A 572-nucleotide genomic window follows, 5' to 3' on the forward strand; every position below is an offset into this window, starting at 1 on the left:
CTGCATAGTACTTCTGAATTTCTTAGATACATTCCTGCCTCAGAACCAAAGAGATCCAACATAACTCAGTTTCTCAGATGATGTGGGAGAAGGATGGCAACAAATACACTCACAGTCTCAAAGATGTAGAACTGGAAAAATCAGATTTCCATAACTGAATTATGATTTCTATGAGTTAATGTCTTACTATTAAGTAAGCAGTATTCTTCATGTATGTTCTTAGATGGCTGTAATATAGCATTTATTGCCCACAGTATATTGCACTATATTTTTCTTCTCATGGTTTTTCATTCCTAGTTATTTTAATATAATTAGTATGTTGAACATGCAAGAGTTCATATAGTTGCTTTGTTTCTGACATTTTCATACATTTTAAAAAGTGTCTGGCATCATCATAAATTTTTTGTTGTGTTAAGAGTGTAGCTTGGCATAATTTGTGTTTATTTATTTTAAGTATACTTTAGACCTTTCTTTCAAATTGGCTAGTTACTTTGATTTAGACTAAATTTTTCATGAGGAAGAATGGATGTGGTGAGTTGAAAATAACCATAAATTCTTTTCCACTTAACCTA

This window comes from Bison bison, unplaced genomic scaffold, assembly GCF_000754665.1.
Source record: "Bison bison bison isolate TAMUID 2011002044 unplaced genomic scaffold, Bison_UMD1.0 scf7180017834898, whole genome shotgun sequence".
NCBI classification, from domain to species: Eukaryota; Metazoa; Chordata; class Mammalia; order Artiodactyla; family Bovidae; genus Bison; species Bison bison.